Source organism: Mirounga leonina, unplaced genomic scaffold, assembly GCF_011800145.1.
Source record: "Mirounga leonina isolate KUSES-001 unplaced genomic scaffold, KU_Mleo_1.0 Mir_152, whole genome shotgun sequence".
Taxonomy (NCBI): Eukaryota; Metazoa; Chordata; class Mammalia; order Carnivora; family Phocidae; genus Mirounga; species Mirounga leonina.
This window is the reverse complement of record NW_023270380.1, coordinates 10,970,288-10,988,131: the sequence shown is the minus strand read 5'-3', so window position 1 is coordinate 10,988,131 and position 17,844 is coordinate 10,970,288. Positions and strand designations below refer to the sequence as shown.

Sequence of the window (17,844 nt, the reverse complement as noted above, 5' to 3'; positions counted from 1 at the left end):
GTGACTTCAGGCTTTACTGGAGTTAGTTCTGGCCTATTGTTCAGGAACACATGAGGGGTTGTTAATGCTTCTGTGGTCACCTGGACTTCTAGATACACTTCAACTCTTCTATCTTTATTTAGTTTCATTCAGGATAAAAGTAGTTCTTCAAAAGCACAGAGAGAAATGAAGGCAAGCAAATCATGCTATCTAGTGTTGACATTTCTCTGAAATTGGGGTGAGTGTTCAATCCAATCATCAGTATTTAATCCAAAGACATATTTTAAATCATCATCCTCTTCAAAAGTTTGGCTTGGTTGCTATACTTTTCCTCTGATCTTACTCATCCCTTTAAGAGATTACTCACAAGTGGGGGGCACCTGGGTGGCTCAGTCAGTTAAGTGGCCGACTCTTGATTTCAGCTCAGGTCATGATCTTAGGGATGTGAGATGGAGCCTGGAGTTGGGCTCCGCACTCAGAGGGGAGTCTGCTTGAGATTCTTTCTCTCCCTCTTCCTCTCCACCTTTCCCCACCCCGATCTCTCTCTCTCTCTCAAATAAACTCTTTTAAAAAAAAGATTATTCACAAGTGGGAGATATGCAATAAGAATGTAACTCAGACTAGCAAATGGACAAATTAGATTGCTTTTCCTTACCCTAAATGAACAGCCACCATATAATGAGATTATAGTCTTCACTCGAGATAATATATGGTGGATTTTTATATACTGAATACTACCCCTAATTCATAAGTGCTCAATAAAAGTCAGCTATTATTATTTTAATGCTACTGAACGAGGAGTGTTTTTCACCTGCTTGGCTCTTAGAAAAACTTAATGCCAACAATATTAATTTAATTTCACACTACCTTTGTCATTTGCATATTTTATATTCAAAGCATGTGAATGCTTCTTTAATCAATAACGTAAAACCCTGGAACTTATCAGAGATGTCACCTACAAAATGAAAAATTTCCACCATTTGACAAGACTAGCTTGAAACATCTGATTCTTTAGAAAAGCAAACAATGATGTATTCTGTATTTTCAGAGCTCCTGTTATATTCTGCTCACCCAAACAAGAAATCTGTCCCCATATGATCTTCATTCCTTACCGAGAGCTGGTAGGATAACATGGAATCAGCCTTATTCTTTATACTCCTGTTATAATGCTTTATGCATTGCCATTCTTTACTAGTTGGCAAGTCTCTTTAGGAAATAGAGCAGAGTGTAAGAACCTTGCATTCATCTTTCTATCACACTGCTTTACTCGTAAAAGTGTATATCAAATTGGGGCCCATTTATCACTGGAATCAGAAACACCAGGGGTATTTGCTTAAAATGTAGACTTCTTTATTCCACTGAAATCTTCTAAATGATAATTGCCAGTATTGGGACCTGGGGACATTTTAACAAGCTCCATAGGTGATTCCTGTGTATTTACCATACACAGTTTGGGGACTCTGTCACAGAAGAAGGGCTACATGTTAGAAACTTGTGGCTCTTTCTGATGACCAGAAAAGTTAACAGTTATGAGAAGAACAGCTTGTCTGCTGTGTGGGTTTTTTTTTTTCAATGATCAAAAGCACTTATATACCCTTATTGCAATAAATCTCAGGCAGAAAATTAAAATTAAAAGGGATAGGTTTTCTTTTTCTCTTTCTACCCCCACTTTTTTTTACTTTTCATATTGGAAAGACTAAAAAGTATATAAAAGTAGAAAGAACAGTACAATGAGCCCCAAAGCTTCTTTCCATCATAGAGCTTCAACAATCACCAACTTATAGTCAGTCTTTTTAATCTATCACCCCACTCATTTCTCCCCATGCTAAACAGGGTATTGCCTCTTCTTTTTTTTTTTTTTAATCATTGTCCTCAAAAAAAAAAAATCATTGTCCTCAAAACATTAAAACAGTAACTAAGACACTAAGTAGCACAGACATGTAAGATGATTCGCTAAACTGTAATATAAGGTGTATAGCCATAGCAATTGATTTACAACCAGGAAACTCATTAAAACTATAAAGTTATGATTTGAGAGATACATGGTTCTTCTCTGGAGCAGTACATGATAGTTGTTAGGATTAAATGAGAAAATGCTTGCGACATCATACAGTATAAGTGCTATCAGAGAATACGTGTTTTGAGATGAAGTCTCTGCATTAGGCAATGTGGTAGTTTTAAAAATCTGTTCATACATTTTAAAAATTAAATTAAATTTAATTTAATTTTAAATTCCAGTATAGTTAATATACAGTGAAATATTAGTTTCCGGTGTGTACAATATAGTAATTCAACAGTTCCACACATCACCTTGTGCTCATCAAGACAAGTGTATTCCTTCATCCCCATCACCTATTTCCCCCCATCCCCCCACCCCCTCCCCTCTGGTGACCATCAGTGTGTTCTCTAGAGTTAAGAGTCTTTTCCTTGGTTTCTCTCTCCCTCTCTCTATCTCTTTTTTACATGCCTCCCCCCCAATAGGTGGGACTTTTTCCCCTTCTCTTGAGTGTGGTCTGGGCTCCACAACTCACTTCTAGTTTAATAAGATACAGAAGATATGATCAATGACACTTCCAATATTTGATTATAAAATGACTGTGGTTTCTGCCTTGGATGCGTGCACAGGGGGGTGCATGTGTTTTCTGTCATTATGCATACTGGAGGAAGACAGCTATCATGTCAGAAAGTGGCCCAGGGGAGAAGGAAGCCAACTGTTATGTCTTGAGCTACCCAGGCAGCCCATGGATAGGCCTAAGTGGCAAGAAACAAAGGCCTACCAGCAACTATGTGAGTGAGCTAAAAAGTGGATTTTCCAGCCTCAACTGAGCCATAAGATAACTGGCCCATGGCTTGATTGCAACCTCTTGAGAGACCTGAACCAGGCCAGCTAAAAGCTGCATCACTTACGACAACATAATTTTTTAAATGAGCTAAATGTTCATCCATAAGACACTGAATTATCTGCAGTGCACAACGGGGTATATGTGTTTTTGAGAAAGAATGAGGAAAATCTTTATAAACTGATACTAGAGCAATTCCCAGAATATACTGTCAAATGAAAAATAAAAGGTACCAAAGAAGATATAAAATATTCTCCTCTTGTATAAGAAGGGGAAATGGACATGCACTTATTTTTGTCAAAAGAAACATAGGGGAGAAAAATAAACCTGAGACTAATAAATACAAATGGGATTAAAACTTTTCAATTCTTATATAATTTTGACCTTGGCCATGTAAATATTTCACATATTCAAAACATAAAATTAAATCAAAATAGTTGGGAAAAAACCTAAAACGGAATAAAAACAGCAACAACTACAATAAACTATCAAATTGATAACACAAACACAAATAAAAGATAATTTAAGAAACTCTGGAGCACAGAACTCAGACTGTCTACTGCACTCAATACTAGACACTGTAGGAAATTTTTTTTTTAAGATTTTATTTATTTATTTGAGAGAGAGAGAATGAAAAAGACAGAGCATGAGAGGGGAGAGGGTCAGAGGGAGAAGCAGACTCCCTGCTGAGCAGGGACCCCCCCCCCCCCGATGCAAGGCTCGATCCCACGACCCCAGGATCATGACCTGAGCCAAAGGCAGTCGCTTAAACAACTGAGCCACCCAAGCACCCCTGTAAGAAATTCTAAGGACACAAAATTATAAGGAAATCTGGTTTTCCATTATTGTTGGTCGAAGTACCACTGTTGCAATTCTGAATCTATTCTGTATGCACTGGAGCAAATGAGCAAATATACATATACATTTATATATATTTATATATTTATATTTATGTGTACATATTTATATTTATAAATATAAAATAAATGTATATTTACATATTTATATTTATATACATTTATATATATATTTATTTATTTTATTTATTTTTTGATTTATTTATTTATTTATTTGAGAGAGAGAGAATGAGAGACAGAGAGCACGAGAGGGAAGAGGGTCAGAGGGAGAAGCAGACCCCCCACCGAGCAGGGAGCCCGATGCGGGACTCGATCCCGGGACTCCAGGATCATGACCTGAGCTGAAGGCAGTCGCTTAACCGAAGGCAGTCGCTTAACCGACTGAGCCACCCAGGCGCCCCATTTATATATATATATTTAAATGGTTTAAGTAAAAAATACTATTTTAGAGCATCAGAGTTTTTGTTGCGAATGAATATGGGTTCCAGTGGGGACCAGAGGAAGGTGAGAAAGAACACTGAAGCTGCATTTAAATTGAAGATATCAGTATCATTGCTTCCGAAGAGATTAAATCTCAGGCTCGTCCTTTGACCGCAGTGACACTCCAGGACAATCGAAACCCCCCAGCACCCAGATATTGGCTTCTAACTGATATTCCCTACTAAAAGGAGCCAGCTCTCCTTAGAGAAATGGCAGGTTCCGGTCTAGAGCAGGAAAAGCACAAGGCGAGAGCTGAACATCTTTTGCCAGAAACAAGGCGATGCCTGATAGTAATGGCATTGTTTCAAAAGGTCCCAGAAGGGGCTGTTACCAGATAAATCTGGAAAATTTTAAGACCCCAAAATAATAACAATAGGAATAAATTATAATGTACCAAATTAAAAAAAATCTTGATCCAAAGTGAAACTCAGAAGCAGGGTAGGTGGGAGGAAGAAAGGCAAGAGGGAGAGGGGAAGAGAGGGCAAAGAGGCAGCGAGAGAGAGAGAGAAATTGTATGTGTACGTAGGCGTGCGGGGAGGAGAGAGAAAGAGACAGTGAGAGAGACAGGACGTGAGGGAGAGTGTAGGGGTGTCTGGACAGGGAGAGTGGAGGAGGAAGAAAGAAAACTAACAATTGAGTCAGGCGAGGATTATCACTGGGTGCTAAGAGCAGGTTGCTAAGGAATAGAAATTCACATTGTCTGCTCCCCGTAGATTACTTATTAATTATAGAGCATCATTCCATAGATAACTTACTAATTACAAAGGAGAAAAATGATCTTCTACATTGGAGAGATTGAGCAATCGGTACCTTAAGCAAATGATCAAGCTTATCAACAGTAGTGGAACAAGCCACCACCTTGTGCCCTGCCCTGTGTTGCAAGAAGTGCACGTCAGTGATGTCAAAAATGTTTAAGCCTGTGGTTTTCAAAGTGTGGTCCCCAGGCCAGTAGTATCAGTGTCTCCTGGGGCCTTGTTGGAAATGCACTGAGTGGACCCTGACACAGACCTATTGAATCAGGAACCCTGGGGCAGGGCAGGCAATCTGTGTCTAGAAAGCCTCCCGATGATGCTACAGCACGCTAAAATTCGAGAACCCCTAGTTTCACCTGAATCTAATGAGGAGAAAATTAGACAAATTCAGATCAACAGATCTTCTACTGGCCCGAATTCTTCAAGGAAGTCAAGATCACAAATAACAAAAAAGTAGAGCCTGGGAGCGTTTGTGAGAAGAAACCATTAGATTAAAGCTAAAGAGATAGGGGCACCTGGGTGGTTCAGTCGGTTACTTGTCTGCCTTTGGCTCAGGTCATGATCCCAGAGTCCTGAGATCGAGTCCCGCATCTGGCTCCATACTCAGCAGGGAGCCTGCTTCTCCCTCTGCCCCTCCTCCTTGCTCATGCTCCCTCAAATAAATAAAATCTTTTTTTAAAAAAATAAAACTAAAGAGATATAACAACCAAATGCAATGAGTGAGTTTTAACTGGAATCTGAATTAAAAAAAAAAAACAAAAACCTGCTGAGATGTCTGCAACTTACCAACTTACTTTCAAATCATTCAGGAAAAATAAACAAAAATAAACAGATAAATTAAAATCTCTATATATTTATCTATACATAGAAAAAACTCAATCTGAAACAATGCTAACAATGGATGTATATAAAGGTCATTGAGCTTTTTTAGCTCTTCTGCAATTCTGAACATTTTCCTAAGAAGTTGAGCCAAAATTAATGCCAATAAGAGGTCTAGGAACCGAAAGAAAGGGGGATATTCTAAAAAACCAAAAGCCAAGAAGTCAACACACAGAATGATTCTGTGCATGCATTGTTGCAAAGTCCAAGACTGAAGTATCCCGAAACAATGAAATGCAGAGCTGAGAGTACCGGGGTGGTCACCACTGAGTCCTTGGGAGGCTCCACAGCCACACACATGGACTGCTGTTAAAAAGTGCTGTACTTCCAATTTTCCCCTTTACTACAGAGGAAATGTGGAGAGAGTTAATAACATTATCAACCATAAGCTTGCAAGGTTCAGCATCCCAATAAAACTGAGGAATCTCGACTTGCAACCTCAGTAGTTAAATTACTGCCGTAAAAATCACTTGCCAATGGCCAAGTGTATGAACGAATAATTATACATGTTTACTGTTAGCCATCAGTCAAGTCCAAGCGCCACGAGATGAAATATGAAATGCAATTAAATATGAATGCATAGTCTGAGGGGTCTCCTAGTCCACACACACACACACACACATAAACGAAAGGAGTGTAAGAATTTTCTTTGGATATTTTTCCTGGTAATTTTAAAGGGCTTTTGAAAAGTACAAAATATAAGTCTGAAATGACATCCTTCAAAGAAGGGGTCCAATCAGCTGCAAACAAACCAATAAAGAAAGCGCTCTGTTCATGGAAGTATTAAACCCTTCATTTCATGATCATCTGTTCTTGAGAAACTCTACAACTGACAGCAAGATGCTCTCCCCATATTTAAAGTGCACGATTTACGACTGACTTTCTTCTACAGCTTTTATGAGGAGGCGTTTTTTAGCTGTCCCATGTGAGTTGCTAACATCTGCACTGATGAAAGAATTGTAAAGAGCAAAATTCACAAAGGATTACCACTATCAGATTTTTTTAAAAGAGAAGCAATACATTATAATTTGATGTACTGATAGTTTTTGAAGTACTTTCCAATGTAAACTTCAAAAGATCATAATGAATATTTAATTTCAATGCAGCACACATTGCGAGTTCAAAATTACTGCCCACTAGGAAACTAAATCCACCGATAAAAGAATGTAACCATTTATTACATCCACGGGCATGATTTTGAGCTGTGATTATATGTAAATCTAATGTCTCTACAATTGATAACTGTGGGATTAACCGGATATTTCTGCAACCTTAAAAGAGGGTAAACAGTCAATAGTGAGAGGAGTTAATCAGTTAATGGATAGCAGTTGCAGCTGCAAAATGAATCACCATTCTTTGAAAATCTGGATTTTAATCTTGAATGGTCTCTATACTGTAAGTAAGCACTATTTTGAAGCCTTTTATTAGTAAATCTCTTTTCCTGTCTACAGTTGCCAGTCGTGTATCCATTAGACTTGGGGAAAACAGCAAAGCCCAGTTGGAGATCAGCTGGAAATGGAGGGTTCCAGAGTGAAGGCTCTCGAGTGAAAACGGGGCTGCAGAGGGGAACCGCAGACTGCGGTTATGACGTGTCCCCCGCGGTCACACAGACCTGGGTTGGAATAGACCCACCACTTATGAGTCGTGCAACCTAATGAAAATCACATCAGTCTTCCATGCCTTTACTTCTCCATCTGTGAGATGGGGATATTAATAATGGCCCACCACATTGGTAGGCTGTGATGATTCCATGAGACAATGTGTCTTTGCTAGCATTGCCCCATCACTAGCTTGTGAGTCGGTTGGTGGTTAAGGTTGTGGTGGTGGAGTCGTAGCCGCTGTGGGGGTGGGGGAGCTCTGTGTCTTCTGGCGAAAGCGAATTTCCTATAATCCCTTCCACTGCTTTCCCCGCATTCTAGCCCATCCAGGAAGGTCTATTTGAGACCTTGTGTATATGGAAGCAAACTGTGCCGAAACTTAAAGACACATTGGCACCCATAATGTCAAATATTCCCCCTTCCAGCTTAATCCCTAAATATAACTGCTGATTTACTGAGTTCCTCTCCCCCTCCCCCAATCCTTTCTGGAAGACACTGCATACTTCCCTCCGGGGCCCAGGATGCAATCGTTTTTAAATGTTCTTTTTTTGGTAAGGCACTTTTCTGGGGGTGGGAGGTTCTGGCTCTTAAACCTCTTCCAAGATTGCCCCCATGGAGTTCTCCTGCATTCCTAAACTGAATTTCCCTCTGGTTCTTATTTGACCCCCAGCGAAGTGATTCTGAACACATGCATAACTCTGAAGGTCAATGACATGACACAACTAAGGGCCTAGACAGACTCATCACTCTCTTCTCTATTTGTTTGATGATGATTTTGTGATAGGCTGGTCTCCAACACTGGCACACAGGTGATGACTGCCCATTATCCTAAATGAGGGACAGAGCTGCATTTGTCTGTGAGCGCCACGGGACAATGGACCACATAGATCCTGTTCCCCACCGCACTCCGAACACCTAGCAGAGCGGATGCTGTGGCCAGGGATTGGGGAAGCATTTACTGAATGACAGAATAAATGGCAGAAAGAGAGTAAGAGAGAGAGAGGACAGAAAGGGAGAAAGGACAGGCAGAAGGAAAGGAAAGAAAAGGACAGTTCCAATCTCACTGCTGAACTCAGAATGAAATCTATAAACCATATGATTGCCTTTAAAAAAAATGCCACCCAGGGGCGCCTGGGTGGCTCAGTCGGTTAAGCGTCTGCCTTCGGCTCAGGTCATGATCCCGGGGTCCTGGGATTGAGTCCCACATCCCACTCCCCGCTGAGAGGGAAGTCTTCTGATCTCCCTCCGCCCCTCCCCCGCTCTTGCTTTCTCTCTCTCTCTCTCTCTCTCAAATAAATAAATCTTAAAAAAAAAAATGCCACTCAATGGTTAAGTTAAATGTTTAAGAACTGTTTAGGTCAAGAAAATGAAGGATTAGGGGACAATTCAAAAATAATTGTGGGGCGCCTGGGTGGCTCAGTCAGTTAAGTTTCCAACTCTTGATCTCAGCTCAGGTAATGATCTCACGCTCAGCTTGGAGTCTGCTTGAGATTCTCTCTCCCTCTGCCCCTCCCCGCACTCAAGCTCCTGCTCTCTCTCTCTCTCTCCCCCTCTGTCAAGCGCCTGTGCACGTGCTAAGTAAGTAAATAAATAAAATCTTTAAAAAGAAATAAATGCAAGAAATGATTATATAGGTGAGCTGTTCTCTACCAAGAACACAACGTTAGAAAGGAGGGAGGCTAACATGGTAACGCCTGTAGGGAAGGAGCCCCTCGCAGCTGACCATTCAATACTACAATAAGATACCAATGGGTCATATAATCTTTCTTCCTCAAGCATCTTTGAAAAGAGGAAGAGTGATACCCATCTGCCTGGAACAATTTAGGACTGTTTCTGCCAAGATGACTTATCAAGCCCCATTCCAGTGCTGATAAATTTTTCATAGTCTCCTTTCTAGCTATGTCCAAATGGCCATTGTAAGTAATCTCCTAAGATATTAACATTTGGAGTACATGTGTCTACAGAGGCTTTTAATATAAATGAACATTTAGAGAATAATTTAGGATTGGAAGTCTCCACCATTTCACATTTCATGAAAGTATGTCAAATTTATGTCAGACTTTCAGATGGAGGACTATATTTTTTCCAACAGAATAGCATGGCATGTGTATGAATTGAATGCACACTTGGGAAACTATGCAACTGCTGGTTTAACCCCAGAGGGGACTCCTTTTAAAAAACAAAACCAAAAACATTTGGGCAGATAATTCTAACCATCCTGATAGAAACTTGTGAGAAAATAGCATAGAAAAAGATAAAAGAACGCTTTTAAATTTTTTTCAATTATTCAAACTAGCAAGGAATTATTTAACAGTGTCAATTAAAATTTCCACTGACTCACATCACAAGCAGCTTCAGAATCAAGCTTTTGCCAAACATCTCCTGCCCCGGAAATGTTTCACTCAGTAGTGAATAGCTTACAGCAAAATCTCTGTTAATAAAGAGGACATATTTATATCACCAGAGATGAAAATAAATAACAGGTAAGCAAGATGATATTTATGAAAGGCTTACTATGTGCCAAGCACTATATATTTTTTAAAGATTGATGGGCTTATTTTAGAGAGAGAGAATGTGAGGGGAGAGAGGCAGAGGGAGAGAATCCCAAGCAGACTCCCTGCTGTGTTCGGAGCCCAACTCGACCTCACGACCCATGAGATCATGACCTGCGCTGAAAACAAGAGTTGGACACTTAACTGACTGAGCCACCTGGGCCAAGCACTACATTAACTAGCATCTTACATACACTTAAAACTTTAATCCAAGACCATATGAAGGGGCGTTCTGGGGAGAGAGCCAAGCTGAAGATGCACATTTGGGACTTAAAGCCTCAAAGCTGGATGGGGAGGGTATGGATGGGGCTGCAGGATTGCATCCTGGGCACTCCCACACTTAGACTAGGTCTCGGGAAGATGAGCGAGAATGAGAACATGACACTAAGAGAGGTAAGAAAGATGGAAGTGCCAGTGAAGACAGTATTTCAAGAAGGGGGGGAGCACCAGTAATCAACGCTCAAGTACCCCGGGCGGGTCAAGTGTGATGAAGGCTGACAACTAATAGCTGGATTATACAACCTGATCACTGACATCCTTGAGAAACTGACAGTCATGCTGTAGATATAATTTTGTGTCCTATTATCTTCATTTGCCATTAAACACTTTTTGAAAGCATATATTTTTTAAGTAGGCTCCATGCCCAATGTGGGCTTAAACTCACGACCCCCAAGATCGAGACTCGTACACTATACCGACTGAGTCAGCCAGGTGCTCCTGAAACTTTATTTTTAATGCCTATATAGTATCTCTTAATATAAATGCACCATGATTTATTTAATCAAATTGCTATTGTGGATCTTTACATTATTTCCAATTTTTTACTTTTGTAAATAACAAAGTGAAGTCATCCTTGAATGCCAATCAGTAATACTACATTTAAGTGAGTCCATGTGAGTATTATAGTATGTGCTAAAGTGGTACAAAATACAAGGGAAATGTTGCTACTAAAGAGCATATTTATAATAGTCATCATTCAGAACATTTGCATTATTTAATTATAATATTTAGTTCTATGATATAACATTAAATAGCATATTTAGAATAATAATCATATGATTATAGTTATAATATTGTAACAGAGAAGTTGGGAAATTCTGGCACCTGGTAAACCCTACATACTGACAACTACTTCTATTAGCTATTATTATTATTTTTTAAAATTACTCTTTTTTTTTTTACAGGAAGGTGGGATTTAGAGAGAAAAGTGTTGGCAGCCTTTTATGACAGGAACAAGTCCCCTCTGGCCATAATTCTTGCTGCGGTAACTTGTGGAAGTTCTATTTGGGAGGTGTCTGTTATACACAAGTAGGGTCTTCATGCGTGCATATAAAATGGAGGCATGACCACGTACAGTGAAAAGCACTCTAACTTCACCAAATGTTCCCCATTCCATCACTCAACTGGCACTCAGAAAACAAGGGCAGCAAAAGCCCCCCATGAAGCCGGATATCGGAAATTTGTCAGGTCTCTTCTCTATCCTTCAGCATCCACGATGCAAAGTAACTAATCTTGAACACCAAGCATGGCTCCCGGTGTCTGTAAGATGGAGGACACGTGTCTTGATGTGGATCTAGGGTTCCTCTATGACCTGGCCTGTCATATTCCTTTTCGTTCCCTGGCACTCTCCACGTGCATTCTGCACCACAGTGCTCTGCACTGCTTCAGGTCTCCGGCGAGAGCTTCCCCTTCCAGCAGCTGTCTCCTCTGCTTGGAAGCAGGGCTCTTATCCATCACTACTAAGCAGATGCCAAGGGCAAAGGGCTGGGAATCAGACCTATGCCCCCCCTCTGCCTTTTTCATGTGCTCATTGTGTGACCTCAAACAATCATTGGGCTTCTCAGAAACTCTTTTCCACCTCTGCAAATGGTGCCAGTGATATCCCCACCTTGCAGGATGGCGGTGACGATTATGTAAAGTTAAGACATCAAAAGTGGCCCAGTAACTACCCCTATGTTTTTAAACTCTGTTTTTGAATAGACAGTAAATGCACATGATTCAAAAGTCAACAATATATCAAATAACAGATCTCCTTTTCACTCCATCCCCCCGATGAAGTTCTCCTACCAGAGGCTATATTTTTTTTTCCAATTTTTTGTGCATCCTTGCGGAGCTATTATACACAAATGGTGGTGTACAAACATAGTTACTGACATTTTTCTTCTCTCACTTCATAATGTATCTTGGAGGGCCTTCCCTGTCTGTACACAAGCAACAGCCTTATTCTTTTTTAAAACAGCTGTAGTGATCCAGGGTATGGATGCACCATCAGTGAAATCAGCCTTTCTCAAACACATTATTATAAAAGTTTCCAAACGTAAACAAAAGTTGAATTTAACAGTAAACACTCATTTGCTTACCAGCTAGATTCTATAAGTAATATTCTATTATATACTTGCTTTATCCATCCCTCATATTTTTATTAATTTCAAAATATGTTGCATGTATCATGATGCCTTCCTCAAAATACTTAATGCGTATCATTTATTATTAGGTAGTAAACTTTCACCATTACAGTCAGTGCCGCAGTGAAAACCTGTAGAAACACTACTTCACACGTGTGTGGCTATTTTGCAGAAACTGGACTCTTGGGAATGTATACTGATAATTTTCAGGGATATTGCCAAATTTTCCTCTATTGAGATTGTAACACTTAACACTCCCACCAGCAATGTAGGCGAGTATCTGTTTCTATTTACCTTTACTATATTATTATCAAACTTTTATCTTTTTAGTTTTTTTGAAGATTTATTTATTTGAGAGAGAGAGAGAGAGAGAGAGAGACGGAGGGGGGTGGGGCAGAGGAAGAGAGAGAATCTCAAGCAGACCCCACGCTGAATCCGGGGCCTGACACAGGGCTCAATCCCAGGACCTCAAGATCAAGACCTGAGCTGAAATCAAGAGTTGGATGCTTAACGGTCTGAGCCACCTAGGTGCCCCATATTATCAAAATTTTAAATATTTGCCAATACCAAAGGTAAAAATGTATGGTTTTCTTTTGCATCTTTTTTTCGTATGTGTAGGAGCCACCTCCATTTCTTTTTCTTTCAATTCTCTATTCTCTGCCTATTTCTGTACCAGATTACTGGCCTTTTCATGCTGAGTAGTACAGCTCCCTATACTGAAGAAACTAGCCCTTTCTGAGTTGCAGTTGGTTTTTTTTTTTCAAGTTTGTCATTTCTATTTTGATTTTAATATGACTTACTTTCCAATCACAACTTTATTTTCATGTTAATTTATTTCCAAGCAGTCCTAAATACTTCTTAGTATTTCTCCGAGACTGCCCCAGTCTCGACCCTTACTACTGCTTCACTAGAATTCTACTGAGTTATTTGTAGGGTCCAACTGTCCCACCATCTCTCCCACCCATGGGCTCTTGTAGATGTTGCTTCTTTGTAGAATGTTCTCTCAGGTTTTTTTCTCCTGGCTGATGGCTACTGGTCCTTCCAGACTGAGTGAAGAGGATGCACCTACAGTGCAGGTGCCCTTAATCCCCGAGGCAGGTTTTGGTGGTCTCGTCCTGTCTTGTCACAGTGCCTTATGTAAGTGATCAATAAATGTTTAAGGAAAAAGGCAAGGAAGCAGGAAAAAAGGGGAGACGCAAGGGAGAGTGGGAGCAATATATACAGGGCGTTGTGGGCTGAAGTGTGCCCTCCCCAAATTCATACGATAAAGCCCTAGCCCCCAGCCCCTCAGAACTTGGCTGTATTTCGAGACAGGGCCTTGATAGGGTGGTTAAGGCAAAATGAGGCTGTTGAGGTGGGGCCCTAATCCAATCTGACTGATGTCCTTATACGAAGAGTAAATTTGGACCTACAGAGAGATACCAGGGATGCATGCACATGGAGGAAAGACCACGTGAGGACACAGCAAGGAGACAGCCGTCTGCAAGTCAAGGAAAGAGGCCTCGGGAGCACCCACCAATACTTTGACCTCGGACTTGGAGTCTCCAGAACTGTGAGAAAGGAAATTTCCGTGGTTTAATCACCCAGTCTGTGGAATTTCTGCTATGGTGGCCCTAGCACACTCATACACAGTCCCAGAAAAGCCATACAGAGGCTTAGAGAGTGCAGCAGGGAGGATGACGGGTTGGGGACTGTCTAAATGTAGACCATTAGAGGCACGGGGAGATTCATATGTCTTGGGAAGTATGTCACAATTGAGAAGGAAAAAGTGGTTCTTTATTTTCCATTCAGAACAAAGAGATGAGGCTGATTCTAAACTAAAACCTCTGTTCTCTAGATTATAATGTGAACATATAATTAAATTTGATTTTGATTGGGTAAGGCTCTCTCAATTATAATTATCATGGATTTAAGTCATAAACTATAATGGATTTACATGGTGTGAGAATTTAGTCTGATTACAATAAGCCACTCAAGCTGAAGGAGGTCCACGCATTCGCAGCAACACTGCATTGTTGGGACTGTTGAAAAATCACTATAATTTTTAGTCTGCCTATAAAGTGGAATGATATTTTTTCAGATTTAGTAGTTCCCTCTTTCCTACTGGGTTAGTTTGTTTCAAAGAGACGCTGTCCTTAGAAAATGAAATCTGGTACACTGCCATACTCAATGGCATTATGAAAAAAGAAAAATTCATCATGGGCCATGAGGTCCTTGAGAGTGCTCTTGTGGCCATGCATTTCATCTGTGATGATGATGGCCATAATTCTGTATTAAAAACTATATGCCTACTTTGACAAACTGTTCATTTCCCTTCATAGTTTGGGTAAGTCAATATGTCTATGGCAGAACATAAATCTGCCATATTAGAATATTCGAATATTTTTTGTTCTTTAAGTGAAATCAAGTAATGTCAGGTTTTCACTTCAAGTTATGATGGAAACGTGTGAAATTATATTCTGTCTCTATTACAATGGCTATGATCTGGAGGCTACATGGTTAATTTCCCTGACAGACTATAAAATCACCCAGCCAGGGACGGTGAAAGCTGTTAATCAGGAAGATAACCTTAGAAAGCCTTACTCCTTTCATAATGGTTGCTAGTTAAATATGAACATCTGGGAAATCATTATGAATTCACTGAGCATAAATCTATTGCCCTATGTACAGAACTCCTTTTTATTACACAGACTTTACATAATAAAGAAAGAATAAATGTATCAATGTTCTTTTTTTTTTTTTTTACCACGCACATATTTGATGCACCATTTATTAACAAAATTTGACATCACCCTTGGATGTCTATAACACTGGCTATAAAATGGGGATAATAATATTTAGTTGAGAACATATCTAAAAGGTTTAATGTTTTAGCAATGCTTTGAGAATTTAAATGCTTTAAATGTGCAAATTTTTATGATGCTGTCTCAGAGGTTCATTTTGATATTTATCTTATGTGTATACAATATAAACTGAGTGAAATAGCCTTTTGTTTTATATGTACATATATACATACATAATACAAGTTGACAAATTTAAGAAGTGATTTCCACAAGCCATTCTCTTCTTCTTCAAATATTTTTTACTGGTAATCTAGAATCTTCCAGCATGGGCATCTATACCATTCAGCAAAGAAATGTCTTCTAGACTTGTTATGGACACAGATGTCTGAATGCCTAAGTTACTTCGAAAAGTGAAAAACTGAATAAAGATTTTCCCACCTAACAAAGCTTGATTGCCAATGCCAGAAGATTTTGAGAGGCAATTCTCATGCCATTTGAAAAGGAACACTGACTTTTACACAATGGGAAACAATGACCAGATTATAGTTCTGCCTAATGGTGTTAGGACACTAGGACTGTTCAGTTATAAATCTTAATTTTCTGAAGTATGTAACTAAGACAGACTCTAATCCCAAATGAAACTTAATTGAAAGTTGTTTTTAAAAACATGGTAGGAGAGATTTCTCTTTCTAGTGTTGCCAAATAAAACTGACTCTGGATTTTCTTCATTGTCACTTCAGCCAAGTTAGACCATAATGAGAACCAGTTTTTTTACTTTAACCCAACAGCTTAAATAAAATTTAAAATCTAGATTCTTTATTAAAATACATTAAAAAGGGCTTTCAAAAAGCTTGGCATTGTGTACATATTTATCCATAATAGGAAGTAACATTCCTATGTAAATATAACTAAGGGCAAAATATAGTGTGCATTTGTTCATTTATACTTGTGGATAAGGGATTTCTATTCCCTACAATAAGCTTTCCTGCATTAACCCTGGAGAAAAAATTAGTTCAATACATCAATATGAAGAACAAAATGTAGCTAAAACAGAAGGCTAACATACTGTGTAGATTAGGTCAGAAAATCTTGTTAGCGACCCTATAACATGTAATTTACATTTGTGACAACTGACAAAGTCGTAATTGAATGAATATTGGTATAATTGGTTTGTTGTTCATCTCCCCCATTGGACTGTGAAAGGGGGGAGCTAAAGCACTTGTTTTGGAGAGTAACTGTTTACCTAGAGAGAGGGGCAGAGGATACCTGAGAGGAAGTAATGGTCATTGTCTGTCTATTACAGGTCAGCTCCTATGGTAGAGATGCTTCATTTCCTTTACTGCATCACAGCTCTGGACAGCAAGAATCAGAGTCTCCATTCAGCTGCTGAGAAACTGGGAGAAAAGAGATTAACTGACTTTCTCCCTTAGCAGAGCTGAGTCCAGGACTAGACCCCAGTACCATACTTTTTCTATCTGACCATGGTGCATCCTCAAGGAAGAAAAGATAATCCTTTGGCTTTGTTTTTTATAAAGCAGAAAACCACCACTTTCTCCAGCCTCCAATCAATGGTTCATAAGCTTGGCTGCTCATCAGAATCATCTGAGGAACATTTTAAAAGTATCTGGGTTCCCTAGCCAGAGATCCTGATTCAGAAGGTCTGGGATCCTCCCAGGCATTTCTATTTTTAAAAAGCTCCACAGTTGAATCTGATGCATATTCAGGCTTGAAGTTCTGTTCATGTCCAAACCTAGCAAATGTTCTATCCCTTTCCTCCCCTAAATTATAAACATCTTTCTGGTTGAAAGGAGATTAGAAGTGTATGCACAGTAATATTTAACTGAACATCTACTTAAGTTCCTGGCATTGTATAAAAGGATTTCGTAGATATAGATCTTGTTTAGTAGGCAGTAAACATCGGATCAATGCTTACACAGACCCAGTTACCATTTCTTTAAGCTTATTAAAACAAAAAATGCATACCTTATTTCTAAAATACACCTTATCTCACTCTTTAAAATTTCAAATATCACTATTCATTTCAAGAGTTCCGTAACAAACCATCCATCCAACCAACCAACAGGACAAAGCCTTCTTCTAAGCCCAAGACACTTAAGAATTCATGTTGTGCTACCTCTTGATCCAACCCGTTAAAACACAGCGTCTCTGATGCCCTGCAAAGCCCTTCACAAATATTTACGATCTCTAAGGTTTATCTCGTGTACACTCTTGAACAAGCCCTGTGAGCGACTATATGGGGCCTGACATTCTCCTCTTCCGTTTTGGCTACCCTCCCATCCCCATGATGTCTGAAACGCAGGCTCTGAAATCTTCGCTAGTGTCTAAGTGTATTTACTGGTTGACACATCACTGATTTGCCACCATAACTTGCTGGACGCTGCTGCCCCTGCCAAGCACTGTGCCCATTTCCGATGGATAGCACTTTCTCCTGGTGCTTTCGTGCCAATGAGCTGGAGTCCTTGAAGAGCTAAAGTTGCACTGGGCTCTCTGAAGTTCATGAGATGCAGAAGTTACTGTACGTGGCATGAGAAGTGGATGGCTGGTGGGGAATCCCGCACTCTTTGATTCAGTGTTGTATTTTTCCACACGAGTACTAGAGCAGTATTGCCCCATAGGCTTCCAAGACTGAAGTGCAGAGCTCTCTGTTTTTCTTTCAAGTTCCCTCCTGCCTATGTCTCCATAGGATTCACTTGGCCTT

At 39.7% G+C, this 17,844-nt stretch overlaps 1 protein-coding gene and 1 long non-coding RNA gene across 4 annotated transcripts in view; both read right to left on the bottom strand.

Moving 5' to 3' along the window:
• The window catches only part of LOC118012964, a 47,300-nt gene extending 37,362 nt beyond the window's left edge, over positions 1–9,938 (bottom strand). The window contains exon 1 of the long non-coding RNA XR_004679877.1: positions 9,727–9,938. This is a non-coding gene — a long non-coding RNA (uncharacterized LOC118012964). The remainder of the gene's footprint in view (positions 1–9,726) is intronic.
• RNLS (renalase, FAD dependent amine oxidase) overlaps positions 1–17,844 on the bottom strand; it is a 278,209-nt gene that overhangs the window by 198,833 nt on the left and 61,532 nt on the right. The window lies entirely within an intron of this gene.